Source organism: Cyanistes caeruleus, chromosome 3 (assembly GCF_971803275.1).
Source record: "Cyanistes caeruleus chromosome 3, bCyaCae1.hap1.1, whole genome shotgun sequence".
NCBI lineage: Eukaryota > Metazoa > Chordata > Aves > Passeriformes > Paridae > Cyanistes > Cyanistes caeruleus.
In genome coordinates, this window is record NC_141703.1 from 14,921,731 (window position 1) to 14,948,629 (window position 26,899).

Here is a 26,899-nt window from a genome sequence, read left to right on the forward strand (position 1 = left end):
ATACCTTGGCTTAACCAAGGTTATGTTAGGGGAATATGTCTAGCAAATTTCAGCAGTCATTTTGCCAGTTCTGAAAATATTTCCTAAGAAGAGATTATTTTTTGTATTTTTTTTCTAAAAAGCCTCTGCAGCAAATGAAATGACACTAATTCATTTAGTAGTATTGATTAGACAAAGATGTTTTTAGTTTAAGATGGAGCTGGGAAAAAGAAACAAAACAACACTTAGTTCACTGGATGTAGCAACATATACAGTTTATATTTTACCATAGGGAAATCTGTCAGCACAGTGACTTCACAAGTGTCACTGTTAAACCAAGTCATTATGGTCACTTATCTCAAGAGCTGCTGGGAGCAGAGTAGGAAGGGCTAAACAAGAAGCAGGGCACTGAAAGAAAATTAAGGCACAACAGAATCATGAGAACATGACATGTTGGAAAAATCCAAATCTTATAGACAGTTATCAGAAGCAGAAGGTAGAGTTTTACAGAGTTTGATGGAAAGACAGGAATAAAACTATGAAACAAAAAAGCAAAAGGAAAAGGGGCATTTCAGAAGAGTGCAAGTACTCTGAAACAGATGGTCCTTTCAAACAGAAACAAGTCTAGGAAAAAAGAGGGTGAGCAGATGTTATTGATGTTTCATCTGAATGATCACTATTACTAAATTCTACACCAAAACTAGGATTGATGGGAAAAATCACATCATCATAAAGGAAAGGAATGCGTCATTACCAGAGCACACTCACATGTCTAGACATGCACTTGGGTAGCCAGAGCCAAATACAAATTTGGAACTCAGATGGAACTCAGAGAAGTCAAAATAAGTGAAGCAGAACCAGCCATATGAAAGCAGATAGTTTGAGATGCTGCTGGACAGAACTGACTCCTGCGTCAATGTCATTGCAAGAGTGGAGCTGTGGGGATGCAGAAAGGGACAAATTAGAACACTTCTCTGCAAGTAGATTTTTTTACATTTCTGATGTTTCATTTCCAGTGAGAACAGTAAGTCTTAAGTACATAGTTGGGATACATTGTAAGGAGTTTTCAAGAAAATGAGACATTTTAGTCTACTTCATTTCAAACTGTAAAACACACAGAGAAATTTTTATTCTGTCAGGTCCTAGACACTGAGAATTCCCTCCTCCTTTATTTCATTTTTCAGGATTCTTCTTTCCTCAAACTCTTCCGTTCCAAAGGCACAACTACTCCAAAGGCTTTAGTGACTGATTCAGCACTGAATTAGCTACTATTGAAAGCTCAGCATGAAGTGTTCTTGAAGTGACCAGCACAAGTGTGATTGTCAGAAACTGTCGTACCTGGAACACCCCTTCTCTTTTTAAGCTTTGTGAGTTTCACTGTCCTTCTGGCCATGAAGAGCAGCATGTGAGGCATATGCAGATTTTCACATTCAATTCCTTAAAAAGAAGAGTTGTATTAGTAGAACCAGCACCCTTTTTCTGGTTTGACTTTAGTTACAGCTATGAGCACAACAAAGCACATGCCCTGCAATTCCAGTTCTCTGCAACAAGCCTCTTACCTCTTTAGTGAGGATTCAGTTGTTTAAAGCAGAAAGTATATTTTATTCTTCCAGAAGATCAATTAGCGGGTCCCTGAAACCAACACAGTTCTCATATTATTCTTCTGTTAATTAAGGGAGAATTTCAATATGAATCCAAATGGTACACAATAGTTTCCACCCACACTAGAATTTTTTTCACTAGCTGTGTTCATTATTTGTTAATTTTAATCCTGCTCATAGAGGGCAAGAATTTCCAGGGCCCTTAGGTAATAACAACTACAGGCACTAGCTGGATTTTTTTACGCTATAACAGGATTCACCTCTTTATTCTCAGAGCCTGATGTCCAAATGTGTCACACACAGCAGCTCTCTTTACTTGCCAAACATCTTTGCTGCAGGACCGAGACATCACCTTGTGACTAAGCGTTATTCAGACTTTCCCTCCAAATCCCCACTAGTCTGTAGCAGAAGGCTCTGCAAAGAACAAAGCAGTAGCCCTGTTAAGAAACACTGCTCTGCTGAACCTCAAGTCCCATCACATGACTGGTCCTAATGCCATCATCTTGTGGCAGAGGAAACCAGACTGCAGTGCCTGGTAAGAGGAGGTGAGAACAGCAGAGGAGCACACACCTTTGAGCATGTGGTTAGCAGTCGTATCACTGTATCAATTGAATTCATAGTTTTTAAGAGACAAATTACTGTTTTTACAGCTATTTTTCTGCAAAGCAGAGTAAATGTGGGTTAAAAAGCCCTCTCAGACTCTGCTTCTGGTAGGGTTGGATCATCAACACTTGCCTCTCTGGGATCTCTGGGATCAAATTGCTCCCAGACAATTTCCCAGTCTTGTGGGATATTTATAAGGACTGTTATAGTCTCTTGCTTGAAAACATCACAGACAGAGTAAATGACTGAAAATACTTTCAGAAGCGTCTTAACACAGGTGAATACAATGGCAACATTGCAATGCCCTTCAAATAAGGGGGGATTCAATTAATTTTTCTTTTTTTTTCATTCTTTATTTAGATGGGGTGTGGAAGAGAAAATTAGCAGTCAGTTAAGAAAACTGAATTACCAAAAATATATAAAGTTGTCTATCTCTACTACAGGGAATATTGGCTCCTGTAGTCTGCCCATAGGGAGGCTTTTTCTCCTTGAAATGAAAGATCAGGATCAGAAAAACACCCCAGCCTCTCAGTCAAATACAGATGCTTCCTGGGTGGTTTCATCAGTTGTGCTATTTAAGTATCAAGACAGAAATGATGTTAAACTTCTGCACATTTCTTCAGAACCTTTATTTTATATATAAGTTGTTGGTATAAAATTTCATTTGGATGATAAACACACAGTAAGAAAGAGCAGCCCAAGCAAAGAGTTTTGAGAAAGGGAAATGCAACAACTGTTAGAAAACAAGTTATGCATTCTCTCAGATGTTCTTCTGTCCTTTCCACATATGCACACAGAGAGAACACAACTCATAAAAATGTAGCTCTTCCATGACTGTACAAATCAATCTCTGCAAAAGAAATAGAAGGGTGCAGTAGAAGGAAGGCAATAATTATTTGTACTTTCTAAATGAAGCAATGAAAAGAAAGGTGGGGGAAAAGTGGGGGAAAAAGGGAAGGGAAGGGAAAGGGAAGGGAAAGGGAAGGGAAAGGGAAGGGAAAGGGAAGGGAAAGGGAAGGGAAGGTTAGGTTGCTGGGCTTTTCAGAAGATGGTAAAAAAATGGTGGTGACAGTTCACACTGATTTTCAGTAAGAGGTGCCTTCCTATCTTTCTTATACTCTACTGGAAGCCCAATCTGGAAAAAAGAAATTCCCAAACATTACCTAATAGTACCTATTTTTATCTAAGTCTAAGAAGATTGCTTTTATTCTATAAGGGCAGGGTAAGGACTATTCACTCCTCTTCATCTCTGACCCCAGTAGTGTCACACTGAGACTTTACATATTAATGTTCACAAGACTGTTTAACTCATATTTTGAGAGGGCAGCATGAAAAATAGCAGTATAGCTATTTCAAAACATTTCCTTAACATTCTAATATTAAGATTTTTGAGTTTTTAATGCCTGGGAAGACCTTTTTTCTGTTATGTTAAAATGAGACTGCCTTCCTCTGTTCTCTGCTGTAGAATAGCAGCACTAAGAGCAAACTAAACAGCTCGTCCAAAAAAAACATTATTTTTTAAGTTTCTTCATATGACTGTAAATTAAATTCTTCAGATATGTCTAAGCTTCTCAGAATTCAGAGCCACAGTAAGGGTTTTAATCATAATAGCAGAGCAGTCAGCTACAAGGACCCTTGAAAACAAATGGGCATGCTAGAGAGCAAATAAAATGGGACTTTGCTCTGATGTGTACATCCCTCCAATCTCTATTCTTATATAGGAAGTACGGAAATTTTTTTGATTTGAGGCACCAGACCTAAAGAGTTGACATAACAGAGCTCTGGAAACTCTGACTGGAAAGTCACAAAGGGATGAAAGATAAAATTAAGTTTTAAATTAGATGAGAAAAGTCTGGGTAAGGGCAGAAATCTAAAGATTTTTTAAGAAAGACATTATATGGCACACTGCCTGAACAACAAACTGATTTACTATAATGCTGATGGAAGTTTGCAATAAAGCAGTTTGACTTTATAAAGTAACTAGTATTAAGATGACCTGGCTTATACCATGAAATAGCATAAATTAAAAAGAAAAGGTTTAATCTTCCCACATAGATCACTTAAACTTCATGCATAAAAAAGGTGAGGACAGACAAATCTAATAGATAAGTTATCAGCTGAGAAATCTGATGACTCATGCAGGAGCTAGCTGCGTAGATGTTCATCAGGAAAGAGGAAAAAATTTTGTGGGGTTTTTTTTGTTTGATTTTTTTAAAATTTGTTTAAATGAGAGGAAAAAGTCATGCAAGGACAGGACTTTGCTTATGAGTTTCGGCTTGGTATTATGTACTGGGAAGACTTTCAAGGATGAAGCAGAAATAGTCCCAAGTGTCAGAATACTGAGTAGGAGGCAAGTGGCAATTTAGAGCTAAAATAGCCCATTTTTTAGACACAGTAGGCATCTTTCATTGGGGCTCCCAAAAAAAGCTATTGTTAAGTACTGAGTTTTAGTGAGTTGGTAGAAGTCTTGCTCTTTATCTGAAATACAGCATAGGCCATACTCTATGCCACTAGGTCACCCTGACTTACACAAAGTTGATTTAAATGATTGGAACTTCTAGTTTTCTGAGAAGAGACAAAGAATACAAGCATGTTTTAGTTCTACGACTGAAAAAGAAGTATTTCAGGAAGTCAAAACAATATGAAATTATGGCCAAATATATGCAGTGTTTATCTTCCTGAATTTTTGCAGATGCTGTTAACATCCTGTCTTAAGTATAGGAATATTTACTTGAGTCTCCAGAGTAGCCAGAACCAGATAATTTTGCATTTCTACAAGATCTGAAGGGTAGTTTCAGAATGCCACATTTTATCAAAAATAATGTCAGACACAAGCCAGATTTTTGGTCAGTTAAACCTGTTCTTCCTCCCTGTCAGGAAAGCTGGGTAAGCAGGCAGAAAGGAAGTGGTGCTGTTTCAACATTTATTAAACAACAGAATTGACTGTTATGATTCAGCATAAGACAGTGGAATGGGCTGATTAAGGTGTCTTGGCATTCTGGTGTTACATCATCGGACGTCAAAGATTCTTGTCTTGTTAAAAATTAGAAAGTACTGATAATTATTTAATTTTCCTAATTGGGAAGGGGTCAGAATAGAAAAAAACCCCAAAACTAATAAGAACATGAGACAGCTTGGGACTTGAGCCCTCACCTCAGAGCTCTGTCCCTTGCAAACCAGGTTGTTAATACCCACTGGTATCCGGCAAACAGCAGCACCACCCCTCAGCAGAACCACTGATACCCTCTTTCCCCTTCCTCAATGCCTCTCCTTGAGACTTGCTCCAGAACCTTACACCATAATGGTTAGAACCTTTTTCCATATAAATTTATTCAGGGCCACTTCTGCAACTATCGTGCCAAACCATTAGATCTCTGGATTAAATCTTGTATTATCTTTGCCACTATGACATTTCCAGCTGCAGCCATGAGTAGAACCATCCTGCAGGAAATCTCAGTTGCCATCCCATAATTCACCATCCTCAGCAAGAGCAGCAGGTACCATTCCAGCACCTGCTGTGGGCTTCCTATTTCCTTCAACATTTGGTGGTGCCTCCCCTGAGCGTCACTTGGGCAATATAATTTTTCCAAGCTGTGTAACTTTTGGTGTTCTCCTTTCAAACACTAAGGACTTTGGGGTTGGCTTGCTTATGTCCTCTTTCAGTAGGTACAGAAATAGGATGCTGTCGTGCCCTTGGATCCATCACCTCCTCCAATTCCCGTATACTTTGTTATCTCCTTATTCCAAACTGACATTCCATCCTGCACATCAAAAGACAGAAGAATACAGTCAAAGTAGGGTAAGAGGAACTTTGGCACAAAATACTACATGATTTATTACACTGAAATTATGCAGCATAGATTTCTCAGTTAAAGACTTGGAATCTGACAACTTTAATTGATTATGAAATAATAGAATAGATTGCACAGTACACTAAAAGTTTTACATATTAATTAAAAAGTGATTCAAATAGTAATAAGTTGTATTTATTTTACAAAAACAACAGTGCTTTCCCAGGATTAGGAGCCTGCAAGCAAGTTTACAGGGATGGGCCAGCTGTCTTCAAGCATGTAATAGCAGTAAAGAGCTTAAAAGTTGTAGAATGAAACTTATACAAAGAGGTAGATGCTCTGCTGAGGTCCTGTGCCCTGCAGAATCTCTTCCTGTCAGTCATCCTTCCCATCATCCATCCATGTTCATGTCTACCCCTCCAGCTAAGACTGTGAACACAGTATTGCTGGTGACCCATGACTTTGTCATTGCCAGCATCTTGAAAAAAGGCTTCCTCAAGATCTCCCATTCCAGACTTTTGAATAACAATATTTTGCAGAGGAAACCCACTGAATCTCTCTCAAAGCATAAGCAGAGTGGAAAAAAAGAAAGCAAAAGAGAAGACAAAAAAACCCTGTACATGTGGTTTTAGAAGGCCCAGATCCTCCATACTACCATCAGGCTGTGCAGGACATTTCTAAGAGCTCTTTCCTACTCCTGGTAGATCAGGGAGAGAACAGAAAGCCTGAACACAGTAAGGGCAGGGATGGTTTGCCAGGTGTATAGAACATGAGCTGCATTAACCTAATTTTTACATCATAAAGGATACATGGCAGTTATTAGGGGCTCAAACACTGATTTGGACTAAGCTTTCTTATCAGCGGTATGGAGAGTGGCTTAGTCATGTGCTAAATGCAAGCAGAAGTCATTAAGCCTGCCACCATTTCTGTGCTCTCACTTCCTCATAACCTCTGTCTAAAGATGCAGACAGTAACATAACAATAATTCCTGACTGGCTGTATTATTAATGGCATGGGGATGAAGGAGAAAGTTTTCATACATTTGAAATTTAGGAATAAAAAGAAAATCATATTATCTTGGAAAGCTGCTGTTATTATAATACCCAGAAGCCCCAGGCATGGGCCAAGATTGTTTTGTACAGGCCACCATAAAATTTCTTTAAAACATTAAAAGAAGTCATGTTCCTTGTTTTCTACTCTACCTTTCTGCTACTTGTGACAGACAGTATCAGGATACTACAGACAATGACAAAATAGCCTAATCCACTACAGAAAAAATCTTATATTTTAGTCTCAGTTGATTACTTTATACTTAGAGAAGAAGTTCTCTGCCTTTAAAATTTTGTAATGGATGAAAAACAAGTAGAAATTCCATTTACTGTTTAAAAATTAAAAGTACTAAGCTGCTTAGATTGCTTATACTTTTTCAGGATCTGCACTAGTGTGCCCAAATATCTCTGTGTTCTGGATTTAATGTGTGACATATTTTGTAATTAGCAGCAATAACCCATATGATACAGCACCAGGAGACATATTCAGGTTAAGGCCAAGAGAGAAGGTGCAAAGAGAGAGCAATACATCAAAACGCTTTGCAAGTAACCTCCTCAACAGGCAAGTTTCTGTAACTCTGTCAATGAATCTGGAAGCTAGATCTTTCTTTTTCATGTGAGCAACCTTTGCACTAGCAATACTGTAAACCTGTTTCAGTTTTCTCTTGACACAGATGACTAATCACAGGGAAAAATATGAAAATACCTGAGGGAGGTAAATAAGGTTAGTTTAGTTTACTAGACAAGCAAGGGGAAACAGACAAGCAGAGAAAGCTAAAGGAGAATTAATGGCAGGAGAAATGTAAGCCATTCAGAAAAGCCTGCTCTTTTACTGAGAGCAGTGCCAGAGCCTTGGGGATTCCTGGTACTCAGCAGAGATGATGCAATCTGTAAATGTAAGTCAACTTTGCTTCCCCACTAATCACACACCCCATTAAAAAATAGCTAGGGGGAAAAGCCCTGGAAGGAAATTAGATTGAGGCAGGCAGCAATTTTCTGTGGTCCTTTCTGATCTACTGGCATAAATCCTATTCCCCTTCAAAGGAATGGCTACCCTTGCACCAAATCAGAAGTTCCAAAAATGATAGTTCAATGCCACAGGAGGTGACAGCTCAGTGGAGAATGATAAGAGAACTAAGGACAGCCAGAGATGGCTCACAAAGAGTTGCTGCTCCTGCTCTAACCTGCCACTCTGCATTTATATTTGTATGGTCCTTAACACAAAAATAGAACCTCTGAAAAGTTTTCCAAGTAGTGCCTTTCCATGTTATAAACTGCAAAGAGATATCTTCCACTATGCAGTCATTCCTTCTCTCTCACAGCTAGGCTTCAAAATACATTTTCCTACTGGGGAGATATGTGATGCAAGCCATTTGCAACAGAACAGCATGGAGTTGAACAGTTTCTCATCCTTCTTTAACCTGAGAAATCACTGCCCATTTTGTGCCACCACAACTCACTGCTTTGTTGCAATTGTTCCTTTATAACTAAGCAAAAATTAGAGCAAAACTTGAGTGTTCATGTATTCCTTTTTATTTTTTAGCACTGCTTTAAAAAGAAATGAACTTTCATGTGAATAAAATAAATCAATTCCAGTCATTTCATGGACCACAGTCTATGTCTCAAAGAGCATCTTTGGATCATGCGGTGGGAAGCATTGTTGGAGCAAAGCCTTGCAGCAATTTCTAAGACAGCTTGGTGGAAGCACTATTCCCACAAAGACATGGGGTTTCTTTATGACCACAGCTAGACTGCTGGTGCTAGTCTATGTTAATTACAGCTGTCTTGGCTGTTTCTCCAGTGCAAACACACTGACAGAGACCATTATCAGTGTTTCTTCCCACTAACACCAGTGGGAGATGCACAGTCATAATGTCAGATCAGGTAAAGGTCAGAGCATGCAAGCCCTCCGGCATTCAAGACAAAAGAAAAATGTTATGCTTGAGTTGGAACTGCTGCCTGTAAAAATCAACCATCCATTAGCTTAGAGATTGTCTCTGCCCATCTTCTTCAACTACATACACACATTTACATATTTATTGAGAGGGAACTTTCCTCATCAATACACCTGCTCAGCCTGACATCAATAACTCTGTCTGAAGTCCTGAGTAACAGTTTGTCATCTCCACTAACACACTCAGTTCAGATGACATACCCTCTTTAATCATGTCCTAAGCACAGCTCTACTCTATTGGTTTATTTGAAAACTAAATATATTTGGCACAGTCTTCATTCATTTCCACGTGAAATTGAGACAAGGAATGAAAAACCATTGTAAGGATAAAGCAACCTTTGTTAAAGTTTGATCTATGATGCTTAATACTTAAGATCTTTGGATCATCTTTGGATGAAAGGACCCTAGCTGGTTCATATTTTTGTTTCACCTAAAGTGGGGACACAGTATATTCTCCCTGAGGAATTTTCTCAACAAAAATAAAATAAAAGATTCACAGTTTAGTTAAATATTTTCATGTGTAATTTAGTGGCAAGATGTCCCTCTCCCAAAGGAGAAGGGTTCTCCACCCTTGGAGAATCACTAAAAAGGAGCTGTTGTCTTCACTACCACACCCACCTGCCTCCTCCCCATCCTTGGCTCTTGACACTTTCTCCAGCCACTTATTACCCCCATTACCAACATCCATCAACTAGAGAAGGGTCCAGGAAAGATAAAAGGCAGCTCATGAGTCTAAAAAACTAGAAGAGAACCAGAAGGGAGAAAAAGAAAGACACTGCCTTCACTAAGTAATAAAGTCTGTAGAGAGACGGGAAAAGAGGAGAGAAGCAAAGCAGAACAGAAAACAGAGATATATCCTCATCATCCTATAGTGTCTCACTGCAATTCTGGAAGAAAATACTTTACATCTGTCAAAACCAGCAATGTTAAATAGAAAACAGTTTTGGCAGTCAGTTTCATCACAACCTGCAACACACATTGCCATAAGTGTATGGGATCTGCATTCTCCTGCCACATGAACAGCTCCCATAGCCACAGGGCTGGGAAACTCTAATTATCCAATTCTTCAAGATCCAGGCAGATCCAACAAGAACCTCGGAGCTGTCCAGAATTCCCTTCTAAATTCACCAGAAGGTCATTGAACTGGAGTTGCTCTGAAACACTCTTCTTTGCAAAGGAAGAAATGTTATTCTTGACCGACTTACCATCTTTAGTAATTTTCCTACATGTTAGTTCTTAGACAAACATCAGGAGCAGTGAGAAACACATGCTATATTTCATGCTCATTTCAATTCTTTTCCACCTCTCTGATGAGGTTTTCTCTCAAGAGTTACTTTAAAACAGGTAAAGCAGATGACAGGTCCTGAAGTTTCCTGAATGACCTTTTCCATTGTGTTAGCTTAAATAGGCTAGAGCAAATTAGCAAAAAGCAGCTGTCCACTTTTTGCTCCCTTTAGTGTGGATCAGCTTTCTGCGATGTAAACTCCTGTTTTAAAGACTATTTAGCTATACGAGAATTTTTGGTGGCAGTTGTTTTTCTGACAATTTTAATTTTAGACATTATTAAAGATTAAGGCAACACAATTACTATTTAATAATTATGGTTAGTACTAGTAACACGTCAGTTTGGTTTATAAAGGTTGACTCTGCTTCAGACAGGCTAGACATCTATTTTATAAACATCTTTGGCACCTAAAATTCCTAAAAAAGGAACCATAAAGTTGTGTGATCACAGTTTAGCAGTCTCCCAGTTCATTCTTCATGGCTACTAGGGAGAATATATGAAACCTGAATCAAACATGCAGGGTGTAAAACACTTAAACAGTAAGAAAACTAGGCAGTATTTCTCATTTACAATTGCTTTGATTTTTCCGGTTCGAGACTCTAGTGAAGGGGAAGTTTCTGACTTCACTGATTTTCCTACTGTAAATGCAATAAGGACTTTCTGGTTTTAAGGCATTGGTGAGACAGTTTAGGAATCCTCTGGGGTTTTGATGCCAGATCCTCCTCTGACATAAACAGGAACTAATGGCTGCAATCACCTTGCCTGCAGCAACATCGATGTTTTTAAAATACAAGCCTCTGGATTTTTCAAGGATCACTGAGTTTCTATTTGCAAGGAAGCAACTTATTAACAAGGACTGGGCCTCAGGAGTGGATTGATCTTCCCCAGAACTGAAACATTCTTTGCAGTACATTTCATTTCAAATTCATACTAGGAAAAACAATTACTGACACTCACATGCTAGAATTGATTAATTTCCTGTCCCCTCTGGCTGAAAGCTTACATCACAAGATTGCATAGTACCACACCACTAGCAAGGTAGAAGAGCATTTTATTTACTTAGTCACTAGAAAATAAAATTTACATGCCATTTCAGTGAGGAATGCATCTGGTTCCCTTTTTCTCTTGTGTTCAGAAACTAATGAGTGAACCATTCTTCCTAATTATCACATATGATGGGATCTTTCCAGGATCTAGACTTTGTGCATCACTTTAAGGCCTCAGATTCTTGAAAGACTCAAAGGACAAAGCACTTGCTCAGGCCCAACTGAAGGACTCTCTGGTCTCGGATCATTCTATCAGACTTTGGTATCTACGATAAGAGTTCAGCTGCCCCAACTCCTTTTATATTCACTGAAAGAGACAGGCAGCTCTAAAAGGGAAGTTCACATGAGCTCCTCAAACCTGCCTCTTTTTGACATCAGTGACAAAGGAAACCAAAGGAATCTATTGCTATGTTCTGTACCACTAAGGTAGTCTATATTACTAGACAAGGTCTGCTTCCCAGTTTTTAGTGGCCACTCACACACCTTGGTTGTCTCATGGTGGGAGTAGGGCTGACTGCACATTGGCCCAGTTCTACTCTTTATCTCATGCTTTGTTTTCCATGCAAAGGAAGGTCAGGCAAAAAAGTGCTACATTCCAAGATGTTCCCAGGAAAATCCTTGGGGAGAACTTGCCTCACTAAAAGTAGTGCCTCTGATCCCATCCAAGCAACAGATGCAGTTTCATGCAGCTTCTTTCTTTCTTTTCATTTTTCTGTTGTGGCATAATGCATTCCTCTTACAAACAGTTTACTTCTGTACTGAAAAAGAGTATTTGGACTGACTTTATTCACCTTTTTGAAGATAAAAGCACTGCAGGTTTAATCAAGGGTAGAAGATAGCTCTGGATCTACATCCTGAAACTCCATTTAAACCCAAAACACAAACTGTGAATAGAATCTAGCATGGTCACATCCATGACAACATCTCTAGGGGACAATTTCAAGCTCCCCTCCAGTGAGCTTAGTGAGGTGTGCTCGCTGTCATAGAGGTCAGCTCAGTATTAACTCAAAGCCTCCCCTTCTTGGGAATCTGCAGCAACCAGTCCCTGTCATTCTGGCAGAACCAGGGCTTGCTTAGGTCAGTGTGAGCTCAGGTATGTTCACCAACTGTGTACACAGTGAAGGCTACAGTGCACACAGTTTCTATGCAGAACAACCTTTATTCTCTCTCTTTGTTTAAAGATAATGCAAAAACAGCTGGCTCCTTGAAGCAGGCTGTGTTTTAACTCTGTTCCAGTTTGAGGCAAACAAACCAAAGTATTACTCATGCTCATTATGAGTGCTGAGATGCTCTTAACAAAATGAGCTCCTTAAAAATGTATTAAAAGTAGCAGGTAAAAAGCCCTGGAAAATGATTAAAGATCATGTTAACTTCCCATAGGCAAAGGTTTAGGAAAACTGAACTGATTTTCCTCAAGAATGGAATTCTTTCCAAGATACTCTGAGGACTGTTCCAGAAAATGGTTTTCAAGACAACATATTTAAGTTTAAATGGAGCTCAATTAAACTAAATGGGACTTACATAGATAATGATCTGCAGACGTTATTCCAGGAACTTCAAAGTTAATTTCTAGACTTCACTCATAAGGAAAGAAAGAATGCATATTGACAGCTACTAAGAAGCATGTCTGCAAACGACACTGAGGGGGAAAAGACAGTCACTTAGAAGAAATTTTTTATCCCAAATTCAAAAATTTCTTTTTCAGTTAACAGGACTGGACCAGGGGAAGCAGCACAGGGCCTGCAGACTATGCAGACTGGTCAGGGCAAGGTTATGCAATCTACGCTCTAGCTGGCAGTTTCATCAAACATCACTTTTTTGAGCTCTTTGAACCTTTTTATCCTCCATTCTTACTTTAAATCCTTATTCTCTTGCAAAGGGTATGAATTTTAATGGGTATGAAAAGCTATATGCACAAACATAACTCTATTTAAAAATACATCCACATAAAACACTTCTCAAAGAAAATGCCTGAAATGTACATCAAATAAATGAATCCATATTCTGCTGCAGAAACTTTATAATTACTTTTTTCTATATTGTAATAGGGCCATATTGTGCTTTATGATCATCATTAATTATTAAAATAGTTTTCTGCACTAGTGTGCATCCATACATAGCACTTGCTTTATGGGTCTTCTCAGGTCAGGGTGTTTCCCATTGACTTGTCTCTGTCTTGTGGCTCTCTGTCTAAGGCCTCCTGGATTCCCCTGGGATTGCCAGAAAATTCTCTGCAATGGTTTCCTGGATCATTGTTCAGTCTTTCTGCAAAGTCCTTGAGTCTTTCACAATCAAAACCAATCTGTCTACACTTTATAAAGAAACACCAGGGAGTTTCAGCCATGTTTGTGAATGAAAACAGCTGTGCTCTCCTCCAGTTATACACGCCCTGCTCCTGGCAAAGAATTTTAATACAACAAGACTTCAAGATACATACACACCTTGTCACCAGTGGGACTCCACTCAAACCAGTTTGTGGCAATGGCTGCTCTACACATAGGTGTTTGTAAGCATGTTTTAGCTGGCTACCACGAGTATTGCTGAGTGGCCTGGGGGCCATCATTTCTTGAGCTCTCAGCATCCAAGACATACAAAAATCAAAGCTGTAAACTCTCCCAAGATGAGAAGTCCCTCATTTTCAGTGCTACCAAAATATAAATACACTTTCCAAATGGTAGTGGAAGTAATTTGGTGATTTTGTTCAAGCAATTTTTATAACAATTTTTTAATATAAACACATCTTTTAGTCTCATTTTTTGTAACTGTTATAGAAATTACCTTTCTATTTGATTTTCTCCTTTTAAGTGCTTTCTCTTTTCAGCTGCTGTCTGGCCTGCTCTTGTCTAGAGTGAGAGGAACAGCCTCCATTTTTTAAGATCTGGGGTTTTTTTCATAGCTAGCTGGCTGCTTCTTATTCCTATTAGCCAGTCCAGGATTCCTCATAACAACAAGTCCAAGAGATCCTCAGTGTTTTGGTTGGGTTAATAGCATCAAGATACTGGTTTGTATATAGAAATTGTAGACACACATATGAAGCATTGAATCATTGTATTTATGATTTTCTCAGTGCTCCATGTTACCTATCTTTAAGAATTAAATTAATGTAAAAGAGAATTTCTGAAGCTTCTGCAATAATTTTAAAAATAGATGTTTTTACAAAGTATTAATTTTATTATTTCACATTATTAGTGTCAGGGGCATTTGTCCATATTGGATCCTAAATCTCCTTTTTTTGCATTTGTGCACCTCACTCCAGCTAAACAAAAAAGACAGGCACAACATCCTGATAAACCATGAATTTGGGAAGGAGTTACTTCTTTGGCAGATAATATCTCTTGAACACAGTCATTTAGCATCTAAACCTGCATCACCTGTCCTTATCCCTTTCTGACTCAACAATTTTTTATCCCAAAGGAAGAATTCCTGAAAAAAATAATAAGCTACAAAAAGCAGGGCTCATTTTAGAACTATGGTTTTATTAGCCACCTCCACTGTTCTGCAATTACCACGTCCCCAGTTCTCCACTGGGGTGAAACATAAGAAGCACTTAAGAGTACCTAGCAACAGTACAGAACAGGTCAGGACAGAGAATGGGGAATAACTACTACAGGAGAAACTAGTTGGTAAATAATTGTTTATGCTATAGGTCACAATACTGGGTTTACCACCACCCTATGCAAAGCTCCACAAAGTCTTCAAGCAAGCTAATAAGCCAGTCACTGGCTTTTACACCTCTCAGCTCTGACTGTCACATTGCTCAGGATAAACCCACTAATCCCCCCAAGGCTGACAGGTTTACTTGAGGCCTCCCATCATGAAGCTGTTAGGAGTGATTCTGCTTCACAAAATTCCATGGGGAAGATCACAATCACTTTTCATTGCAATAGTGTTGAAAAAAAATGCATTAATTCCTTCACTAGACCAGCCTAAAAAGAAAAATCAAAGAATCAAAGCTTCTTTTTCAGCCTGAAACCCATGTGTTTAAAGTTCAGTTGCACTGTAAAGCACAGACTGATTATTGAGTGCATTGGCCCTCACACACAGCAGCCCACAGCTGTGCAAAAGTGAGTGCAGAACATCTGTACAGATTTCTAAGTGTGCTTTGGGAACGTCTTGTACTTTGTAGTGGATATCCTGAACACTGAGACATTAAGAGAGCTGAAACCACTGCAAATAAGGAGTAAGCAGACACAACAATATATTTGCTCTCTCTTTCTCTTGCCTTGTTTTTGTTTGTTTGCTTGTTTGTTTGTGTTTGGATTTGGTTGTGTTTTTGTTGGGGGTTTTTTTAGTGGTAGTTCTAATTTACTTAGATTTTGCATTGCTAGATTTCTACTTAGGTTCCAACAGCTCCAGCAAATCTAAGCTCCCCAGCAAATGAGCTAGCTGCCTGAAATAGTTATGGGAAAGACCTCCTAAATATTATCCTTTTTCTCTGTGTGTGCTAGAGGCCTGGATATAACTACATGAAGGAAATTCCTATATATAGCCAGGTACATTAAAGAGAGAATATTGAAAAGGATGAACCACCCATGTAACAATTTAAATAAGAGCATAGTATGAACTACAACCTGTGGCAAGCACAATGTTGATTTCATGTGCTGTTTTGTAAGACACCTTACCTTGACTTTCTTATTCCTTAACTGCCACTGAGAAAAATAAAATCTAGTTCATTACAATTGTCAGAGATTTTTTAAACCTGCTTACCATTCTTACTAGACTGTTGATACTAATCCATTCAGGCTTTCCAGCAATATTATCAAATTTCTAATAAAATTACATAAAGTTACATAAAAAACTCTGTGGAATATAAATTTTAAGTAATTTCCTGTCCCTGTTCAGGAGAAGTCATCACCTGAAAATCCAGCCTAGGTCTGAGATTTTTGCTGCTCAGGAGTGTGCATATTTAAGAAACTCAACATGTGCATATTTCAAAAGCTCAGAACAGTCAGAGTCTGTGAAAATAAGGGCTTTAATATAAAACTGATGAACTCAAGTCCCATGAGGCTGCAATCAAAGACAGGAAGTATTCATAGGGTCAAATTTTTACAAAAACTGTTAAAAAGTCTTCAGGTTACCATTCCTAAGACACAGTGACAAAACTCATCAAGTAAAAGTGTTTAAGATATGGCAAAGATATTATTTGCTTGATTATCCTAAATCAGTTGTCATTTGCTCTGAGTAACAAACTCAACATGTCAGTTACAGCTCCAAGAGATTCAGGAAGGTTTCTTCCATTATGAAACCTGGTACAGTTTGCAAAATTCCTCTGTCTACAGAAACTCTGCAGTACTGTAGGTGCCCAAAGCTGATCTATGCACAGACCCTGTACTTTGATGAATACTCTGCACTGGAAAATCTTAAAATTATTCTTTTTCAAAAGTCAGGTTTATGATAAAATGTAAAAATTTCTTCTAGTGACTCCTAGAGAATTAGAGGATTCGACACCCGTACATAGAGATCACAAAGCTAAAACATTAACTTTAGTCAAACAAATATAGGCCACATTTCCCATTGTACACCCAGAGCCCTCAAAACCTTCAGTGTTCTCATCACTGCACTGTCTCCAGAAAAAAGGGAAGAATGAGTAACCCTTGTGCAGACATGTACAGCTTCAACCCAACAAGTCAAGGTCACACTTTTCTTAAACTGATTATCAGTTTTGAATTCTTTGAGGTTTTTTGTTCACCCACTTGCGAGAAGCAAAAATAGTCCAGATCTGAGAGTGTTAAGCACCATTCCCTTGCAAGCCCAGCTCATGACTGGTGAAATTGAAATTGTCCACAACAAAAGCAGTCTCCTACAGTTCAGGCAAGACGCCTATCTACCACATTCTCATTGCCTTCCACCCTTCTTTGTAATTTCCTTGGAGTGACTACAGTGTCTAGAAGTGAAGAATACACCTCAATTTAAAGAGATATTTACAGTGTATGTAGCAGTAAATCACTTGGACGGAGTTTCCATAGTCTACTTCTCGCCCTTCCTTTCAATCATTTTTACTACCATTTTACTAGCACAAGTCAAGTCAAGGTCACATTGAAATTACAGCTGGTTGCCTTGGATTTTCTCTGTGTATAATCCACATAAATTCCAAATATACCAACCTACAAGACCATGACAGGAATTTATTAATAAATGAAGTTACTCAGAGAAAGGGCATCACTTGTTTTCTTTCTTACAAAATGCCATCAGCTGTAAATGTTAATACCCCAATATAAAAGAATTTCTTCAGATAATTAAAGGCCATGTGTTACTTACTTCACACAGTTAATATACTGCCCTTGCACATTTGGACTTCTTTTTTTAGCAAGAGATTAAGGAAAAAAACAATCTTTTTTTCAGTTAGTATTACTCTTTTTTATAAGATGCTTAAGTTTGCTATGAGTTTCCCATTCTTCAAATCAAATTAATATTTATGAGCTATACAAGAGGTTCCAAAAGCCAGGTGGTTTTATTTAAAGTGCACCTTTTTGGAGATGAACTGTCACCTAGACTGGATGTTGAGGAACTTGAAACTTCTAGAAGATGATATTTAGAAATTCAGGATTCCTCCTCATCCATGAAACCATTTTAGTGTTATCTCCAGGAACTGAAGATGGGAAACACCATTTTCACCTAAAAGTCATATCATATAACTATGGGGAAATGTGCATTTTTAATAATTTGAGTTAATTTTTTTTTTAAAATTACAAACATAATTTCTCTGACTTGTTATACCATTGATGAATGTTGAAGCTTTGAATTAAGTCAAACATGCTTTTCAGAGTCTTCTTTTGGGTGAAAAATCACAATTATAGAAGTTCTAACAATCACCATCTAACCTCTGCTGCTGCATAGTCCGTTTTCAAAGAATTTGGCTAAAAACTGCAGGTATTTTACAAATAAAAATATTTTGTTTTGGCTTCACTAACACCACCCTCACCGTATATTTCCTTCTATAGGTGTTACTAGGGCAGCAGCACAGCAATCTGTGTTTACGGTCTCAACTCTCCCACCCACCTTCAGACAGATTTCTCAAAGGTCACAGATAACTGGTGTGAAATTGTTATCTGCCTTTCTCTGGCTGCCACAAACAACTATGCCACATAATCTTAGCTGTAAATTAAGCAAGCTCCATAAGACAGGGCCAGGCACTGCTACCCTTGGCATCAATGGCACCTGTTCCTCCACTTTTTAAAAGGAACTTGGAAAGCACAGAAGGATTATTAGTGTGCAGCTGTGTAGCCCATTTATGCTGGACTAAGACACATCTTACATTACTTAGAGAGAAGGCATCTGGATTGTAAAGGGTAGAGATGAAAATATGTACGTCTGGTATGGGAGATTGCTAAAATATGTCTGGTTTCCCATTGAGATTTTTCTCCTTTTCTTTTTTTAGTGCTATAGAAGAAGGAATTTTTCTAATTCTCCTTGTTCTGCAGTACCCTGGACATTAGGTCTTATCCAAACTTAGTAGGAGAGCTCAAAGGTAAGGGACTATTTGCATCAGCCTGGCTTCTCTAAGAAAGATTCTTTGAAGAAAGGTTATTGAACAGATGTTTGATATGTTTGCTATCAAAGGTGAACACTGAAATACAGAGAGTAAGTAAAACATTCTCCTTTCTTTCCCTGCAATTTTCCACATCTCTAGCTTGCCAATTGCACTCACATTACCAATTTAATTAATCGATGTATCTTACTGTGTGAGTAGCTTTTTTATAGTAGGAGATCAATCTGTTGATGAAAAAATTAAGGCATTTGGAGAGGTATTGTGTTTTTAGAGAATAGTATGGTTTTCCAAGATATAATAGGAGGTTTCTGAAAAACAGCTTGTAAGAAAATACTTGTGGCTGTCTATAAAAAATGTTTACAGCTCACAGATAAGGCCAGCAACTTTGGACTATGGTGGTTGATGTCCAATAGCAAAAATACTTATTTTTAAATACAAATGACCTCACCATACAGAACACAGACAAAATACACATTTTAAAATAGGGTAAAACAATTTTCTTTCAAAAATGTAGAAGAGTGGAGTACATTGCACCCATGATTCTCCTTCTTCAAAATTTATGACTATGTAAAGCGCATTCAGGTTTTCAGAAAAGGGATGTGACCTGATTAGATAAAAATTCTTCATAAAACTACAAGATATTTGAAAGACTTATTTTTTTTGCATGACAAACCTCACTCTTTTCTCTATCAAGTACTGTTAAAATAAAAAATGCAATTTACTAAATCACTTCAGGTGTCATACAAAGGGAAAACGGACTATATCTTTGTGCTTCTATAGAAGTCAGATAACTTTTATTTAAATATAACTCCACCTGCATTTTATTTAAATATAACTCCACTTTTTTAAAAAAAATGTGCTTCTCTAAATCATGACATTTAAACTCTTGACACTGAGAACTTATTGGTGAAAATATTTCCCTTTTCTAAAATGTCTTTTTGAAGCTGAAAATATTCTTTGAAATTCATCAAATTTAAATGTAGTACAATCATAAACATTACCTAACAAAGATTCCTACCATTTTAATCTGACAGTCACAATGTTATATAATTTATATAAATGTCGGTATCCATTGAAAAGCATAAATCTAAAAGCAAATACTAATACTGAATGAAATACAATCATGTTTGGAAATGTGTCACAAATCAATAAACTTGATCATGTATGAAGAAGACAACTGATTCAGCACTAATAAATACAGGAAGCTGGAACAATTGCTTTCCACTGAATGCCACCGCCTCACTTACCCCACTGGAAGTCCACAGTCATCCCTCCATGTTACACAACTTCTTAGTTCAGAAAAGTAAAATAGTTTCAACTTCACTTTTTAAACTTCATCTGAAAGATGGTCTAGTTCCCATTTCCCATGGTCTATTGGGACACTAATGGAAAGCAGTTCAGAACTCAGGATATTAAATGAATTTTTGTTACAGAAGAGGGATATTTTTTAGAAATGTTTTTGTCATTAAGACAACCACTCTCCCTTCCCTAGCCTTTTATTGCATATTCAAGTGTATTTTTAGGATTTCATCTACCCACAGCAAACAAAATTTTGCTGCTGGACACTGCTCTGTCAGTCCCAAATGATGAACTGTAGGGACCTGGGAAGAACGAGATGTGTTTGTTGTTCAAATAAACGAATATATGCTTTGTAGTTCACAGGCTACATATTTTGTTTGAATTCCCAGCCTAAATATCGTCAGATCTATCAGTAATCATAGCAATTATCAAGCTACTGCTTAAAAAATGTTTAAGTAGAACATGAGAATATGAACAAGTCTTGTCCCAGAGCTTTTGATGGATGAGAAACTGATGAAGCCAAGGGTCACCATCAAGCAAGACCTCTAGTGACATACATGGCTCCTAATTTCAACTGTCCTACAAAACAAAAAACACTGAGTGCCACAAATTGAAAAATACAGGACAGTGACTAGTGCTGAGATTTCTGGCTGAAATGAAAGATGGATGCTTTCTCCTAAGAGCTGGAGCAGGATACAAGGTGGGAAGTTTATGGCTTTCAAAGGAAATGGAAAGACAAGGTGAGATTCTACCTTTCTTTCCTGCAAAGCCCCATAGTCAGCTCCTTTGCAACAAAAAGGTATGGTCAATGACTACCATACACCTTGTATGCTGAAACCATCCTATAGCAGTCACCTCTGATTCCTAAAAGTGCAAAGTAAAATTCCCTTTGTTCTTTCTCCTATCTGCTGGATTTTGGTTTGGTTTTTGATTGGTTTGTTTTATATTTTTGCAGTAGGTATTTTTTTTCTATTTATTTTCCTGGGCTTTGGCGGAATTTATTGTATTCTTAATTTTAAAACTGCTGCTGGTTTCATTACAGCATGCACACTAACAGGTTTGTTTTTGCTGTACACTGCTTTTTACAGGCCAACTAAGCACAGCGGTTGTATAATACCACATTCCACATACACAACACTTAAAGTGTGATGCTCTTGTTCTATCTTGCTATCTGGCTGATAGTTTTACAGGCATTTTCCTATAGACTGTGGACAGCATCAATATGGATGGAATGAAAGTTAATGTACATTGGTTTACATGGCAAAGTTTTGGTAGTGGGGGGAGCTCCAGAAGTGGGCGATTGCTGGAGCAACTTGATGCATAGCAACCCACCCCATTCAGTCAACTACAAGAATAAAAAATATTGTTTTCTAGTGTTCCTGTGTCCTGGGTTGTTGAGGTCGGTGCGTGGCACAGACATATGACTGAGTGGCACTCATATGAGGCAGAGGAAGATAACAGCCAGAGCTGATGACTGACTCTTTGAACATGAATTTCTTCTTAACTAGTTGCTCTGTTCTTCGGGTCATTTGAAGAAAACCACAGATATGATGTTGTATCCTATTTCTTGTTAAGTAAAATGAAGGAGAGAGAAAACTTTATGTTCAATGATACTTGGAGCAGTTCAGGAACATTTCAAACCACTGACAAAAAAATAAAGGAAATGCAGTATGAAGTTTTCCATTTTGCTGAAACAAATATACTTGACATGGAATCTCAAATGATCTCCCAACCCTCTTCAAATGTACTCCATGGGAAGGGATTTATTTTTTTTTCTCTGAATGACATTTTAAGGACAGGCTGCCAAGCCCATTTGTCCCTCCATTTGCCGTTAACTTGTATTTGCATGAGGTTTCAACATGCTGTTCAGTTTTCTGGTAGAGAACAGTTCGTTTCCTTTCTTCAGTGAGTTTCCTTTCTGAGAACATGCTGCACTCCCACAATTACAGGAGCACACAAAATTACAGGCAATCAATATTTAAATTTAAATTCTTAAAAATATCAAAACGAATACTCAGTACAACTCAAAAAAGTTGTATCTAGCATAATTCAATTTGGCCTCTTACAACAGAAGCATAAAAAGTCAGAAGGCAGTTTGGGGCTATGATCTTGCGTGACATTTGTAGAGTTTTGTCAACTGCCTAATTAATCCCATCACTACATCTGCAAGCAACAGTTCCACTACATATTATCTGAAAAAAATGCCTCGAGCCCTAAAAAGCTATTTAACAGATACAGCCACTTATTTAGTTCTGATGACACTGTCAGCCACAACAGGGGGAGACCTCAGCCCTCCAAATATTCTCTTGATTCACACTGCTTCATAATTTTAGTTTTTAAAACTTTGTCTTTAAAATCTTCTTCTGTAACAAAATTAAGATTTTTTTTAAAATGGGGGAAAAAAAATCTAGTATCACAAGATCTGAGCTATAGCTTTCTAAGGAAAATACAGGAGCAATAAAATCAGGTATTACCATATTCAAAAGACACTCTAATTCACATAGAAGAAAGGAAATACAACAGCTGAAATACGCCCTTTAGAATTACAACTAGAATTAATCTTTGCCATAAGACTTTGTAATATATCCTCATTGTCTTCAGTGAAATATTCTGTTATCTTAGTATATGAAATACTTAATAATTGTAAATTACTAGATTATCACAATGCATTTACTTTGAGCAGATTTATTAATAATCTATTCTGTATATGGGACAGCTCACTGACAGTATTTCAGAAAATTACCCATATATAATATTTTATCTCTTAACCATTTTCTCCTTTTATTTTTCATTTCATTTGCCCCTTTCCCCTGCCTGCCCCCTCCCATTTATCTCTTGGCTATTATACAATAATAGACAAGGCAGAGTTTTGTTTTATTTTTTATTATTTTTTTAATTTTAAGATTGTGTATGTCAGGTTTCAAACCAGAAGGAATTCCTATAAGCAAATTATCTGTATATTCAAGCTATTCATTTCCAGCATGAAAAAGAGAGGAGAACTGGACCCCCCTCAACTTCACTGTTGAGGGGAGTCCAGTATGGCCTCATTCTGAAACTGGAAAACTACCCAAATACATCTTTCAAAGTGCAATAAGAAGACAAATGAAATGAGGAAACAGTTCTAGGTAAGACGGTCCAAATCAGAACTAGTCTGCATTGCCATTTAGATTTTAGGTTGGGAGAGGTATGAATTAAGGATGACTAATAAATTCAGAATTATATTCTTTATAAATAAAATGAGTTATTTACATTTAACCTAATTAGAAGAAGAACTGAGTATCTTCAGGTTCTTCAAGCTTCAGCTAAAGGTGAAAGATTCACTGTTCTCTGTACCCATAAAGAGCAGCTGCACCAATGTCCTAGCAAATTTACAGAAAATAAAACAACACTAATAAAATTCTGTTTCCTTATAATATTGCCCTTTTTGATTGAAAGTGGATGAAACTAAAAATCACAGACACTGAGGAGCAAGTAATCTACAGCTCATGTGATCAGAATTTTAACAAAAATTTAAAATATTAAATATCATTATTTGTGTTTTCCAAACCAACAAAGCTAACATGAAAAAAAAGAAATGTGCTAACATTGAACAGCATTTCAGGTAACAATAAAGTTCTTCTAGATTTAAAATAGTTTCATTTATTCATCTTTCCCCCTTCAGTTTCTGGAGTTTATAAATAAATGTAGAGATTGTATCTTCTATCTCCAAATGAAAACTACCATCCTTCACTAAACATAAGCTGACACTTTGTTTGATGAGGATCATTGAGATCTGTCAGTTCTTTCTTGACAGATTCTTTTGAGAAATAATTTTGTATACGTTTGTTTTGTTTTTAAAGACATCATTGAATTTGATCACTATTTAATGACAAAGATTCACATTAAAAATCTGGTTTAGTTTTAGGATAAAAGATCTCTGTTAATCCTTCAAGACCTGGCTTCTTGGAGGGGAGGAGCAGGGCCAACAAAAACAACAGTGCAGTTCCACACTGAATGTCCCTGTGGTGTGCAGGAGAGGCAATACACTGTGTACAGTGGAGTGAGGGGAAATTAATCCCATTTTTGCTACGAAGCTTATGGATATTGTCATATGGTTTGTCTATGAGCTGTATGTATGCTGTACAGCACATGAAGTTCAGGGTAGCCCTCTTGGGCACATATTACATCCATGGAAATGTTTCCTCCTTTGGAAAGCACATAAACTTCAGCTAAATAAATGTGAGAAACCTCAAGTGGATTTCAGTTCTTCTTTGTGTGGTGAACTGATATCTTGAGCAGTGTAACTGGGCCAAGTTAAAAAAATACTTTCAAGCCATAACATGGACATAAATCCAGTATCAGACATAAAACTACCTATAGGCACACTAGTAGATGAACTAGGCGTGTTAAGGTGTGAATTCACAGAGACAGCACTGATGTGAGCAGGATGAGATGTTTGTATCTGAAGGAACAATCTAATCTTTTTTGGTCCTACGGAGAGAGGAATTTCTGGAACACAATTCACTTCAGCCCAAGATGGATATGTAATACACGACATGAACCCTGCCCTCAAACTACCTGCTCATTTGCACTGACTGCTGACAGCTCAGAGTGATCTAGCTCAAGGCAAAGTTTAATGTTATAGACGTCTAAGGTTAAGTAAAATGAATCCACACCATTTGATGTCTGAAAGATAATCTGAAACATGAACTTGTCTTTGTTTATTTATAAAGATACAAAGTCAAAGAAGAAATCCAAGCAGAAAACTCAGGAGAATTTTATCCACCTTAATGAACTCTGAATACATTCCATTTTCCATAGTACTTAGAATATTAAATAAGCATAATTTAGTAGAAAATATATGAATGGTCACACTGGTATTTTTTGTGGCAATATCACAGAATCCCAGAATCTCAGAAAATGCTAAGTTGGAAGGGACTCATAAGGATCAAGTCCAACTCTTAGCCCTGCACAAGACATGCCCAATAATCACACCATGTGCCTGACAGCATTATCCAAACCGTTCTTGAACTCTGTCAGGCTTGGTGCTGTGACCATTTCCTGAGGTGCCTGTTCCAGTGCCCAACCATCCTCTGGATGAAGAACCTTTTAGTAATATCCAAACTAAACCTCTCCTGACAGAATTTCAGGCCATTTTCTCAAGTCCTGTCACTGGGCACCACAGAAGGCTGATGTCAGTAGTGAACATCTGTTCCAACACTATTTGAAAAGATGCCATTCCACAAAAAATCTTAAAAAAGCTTCCTGACACACAGCCTAACCTGAGGACCTGCACCCCAGAAAATCCTGTTCTCAGAGAAATTGCAAACTACTGCAGAGAGTGTGAAAGTCTGTGTCACCCATGCTCACTGTGAGTGCCAACAATGTCAGTAGACACTTCTGCTGAATTAAGGGTAGTACATATGGCTCTGACTAACAGAGCTACCATTTCAACTTTACCTTCAGAAATACCATGATGCTGTTCATTTTTTTATTCCCAGTAAGAGACACAGCACAGAAAAGACCTCCTATGGGAGCTAGGGACCTTCAACCAAGCTCTCTTGTGTCACAGTCAGCTCACTGTGACTCCAAGTCCGGTCTGGCCAGGTAAGTGTGGCAAAACAGAGGGACAGGAACGATGGAGTTGTCTGAAATACTTTATTGATGGTAAAATAACAAACTGCAGATACCACATGTTCTGGGGCAAGCTCCAAAGACCAAGGGATATGGTGAAATTAACAATAGATACCTAGGTACCTAAGGGCAGGGGTCCAATGGCAAACACAGACCAGCGACATGACCTTATATGTGACAGGTCCTGAACCAACTGAGAGCCAGAACCAGAAACATGGCCTGTTATGGAATGATCCCAGTAACATCCTAGTTTCCATCCTTCAGGATCCCTCCTCCCATGCTCTCAGGTTTATGCCTTCTGTACAAGTCACCTGAGCTAAGCCACTATCCATCCCAGCCAGTTCAGTTCCCATACTCTTCTTACCATGATTTCTAATGCACAAGCCCTTCAGGGAACATCTGACTATACCTACTGATTCATTCTGACATATGCTATCAATTCACTGCACTTTTTCAAGGGAAGTGTTGCAGGAGTAGCTTTAGGCAAGCAGGAGTCATAAAGAGTCCTATGTTCAGTGGAGCCAGGATAAGTTGCTCTCTCTTATGTGATTCATTCTTGAATACTCCCCTCACATAGGTCTCTATCATTGCCTATATACGTATGTATGTGTACATCCACCTCACCAGACCATTGTAACAGCAATTACCCTCCTCTTCGTGTGACCCAGCATGTGCTGCAGAGAGTCCATCATCCTCTTTGATAATAGGTCAAGTGTTAAGTAAACATAACAATATCACTTCTGTCCAAAGGGTGCAGCACAGGCAGTGTCTCTCCGGAGAAAAAAAAGATTGTAAGGAAAGCCAAGAGGAACTTTTAACTTTAAGAAGAAAACTAGGATACAGCTATTAGATTTTAGAAAAAAAAAAAGCTGCAGCATTCTGGAGTAGTAATAGAAAGCCTTCCTCTTAGGAGCAAGAAAGAGAACGCAAGTCCTCTGTTGATGGTAGCCACAATTTAATTACTGCATCCCATGCCTTGTGGATTAAGCACATAAAATAAGCACAAATATATCACTCTGGTTAGTGCCATGTAAGGAATTTTAACCACCACATCTAATTTGCTTTACATTTCCTCATGGTACTCATTTCCTCCTTCTTTCATTGACTGTGAAAGGGAAATGTCTTTACTCATAGTCAGGACTGACTCAGAGGTCCTACTCAATTCCCTGATGTGCAGACAATAGCATTGC

General features: G+C 37.9%; 1 long non-coding RNA gene across 1 annotated transcript; it reads right to left on the minus strand.

Moving 5' to 3' along the window:
* Positions 1-2,791: 2,791 nt before the first annotated feature.
* LOC147653973 (uncharacterized) lies at positions 2,792-25,601 on the minus strand. Its single transcript, XR_015284158.1, has 2 exons — positions 25,536-25,601; positions 2,792-5,944 (listed from the first exon to the last, which is right to left on the minus strand). It is a non-coding gene; the product is annotated as an uncharacterized LOC147653973 (long non-coding RNA).
* Between the last annotated feature and the right edge of the window lie 1,298 nt (positions 25,602-26,899).